Source organism: Gekko japonicus, unplaced genomic scaffold (genome assembly GCF_001447785.1).
Source record: "Gekko japonicus isolate JY-2015 unplaced genomic scaffold, Gekko_japonicus_V1.1 scaffold465, whole genome shotgun sequence".
NCBI lineage: Eukaryota > Metazoa > Chordata > Lepidosauria > Squamata > Gekkonidae > Gekko > Gekko japonicus.
The window spans coordinates 1,101,950-1,102,569 of NW_015159724.1; positions in this window are offsets into that span (position 1 = coordinate 1,101,950).

A 620-nucleotide genomic window follows, 5' to 3' on the forward strand; every position below is an offset into this window, starting at 1 on the left:
AAGAGCAGAGGATGCAATCACGTGCAAGATTTGGTGCTTCACCATAACGATCTGATGCTTGACTTGATGCTTCTCTGGATGGGTGGCAGGAAGGCTTAATCTCTCTTTAGTTGGGCACAGTCTTTTGTTTTAGGCTGACTCAAGAGGAAGAGGAATGTGCTATCTTCCAGGTGAAGTTAACGCATCAGGGAGGAGGGATGATGCTGTGTGGTGGAGAAGAGATTTCCTCATGGCTTCTGTTCAGGAACATCTGTCCTCTGTCAGAGCATGGCTTTTTCTCTGGTCTGCTGTTGTTTCTGTGTCTATGGAGGCCAGGGCTGTTGGTCTGCATCACAGCGCTTGTGTGGATGCAGAGATGCAGGGGCAGAAGGCTTCTGTAGTCCCAGGTCCACATCTGGCTTGGCATATTTCTTAGGCACAAGGTTCCCCTTGGCCACAGGGTACTTTCCATAGTCCAGCATAGGGCTCTTCACTTAGAGTGGCAGCTCTGTCTATTGCCCTGGCATGTACCCTTCACAGTCCAGCAAGGCAGTTATATTAAAGAGTCTTTAATAATGCCATCTGACATGGTGTCATGGCAACAGTACAGCTTGAGGAGGGCAGTGTTTGGGGAGGGGAGG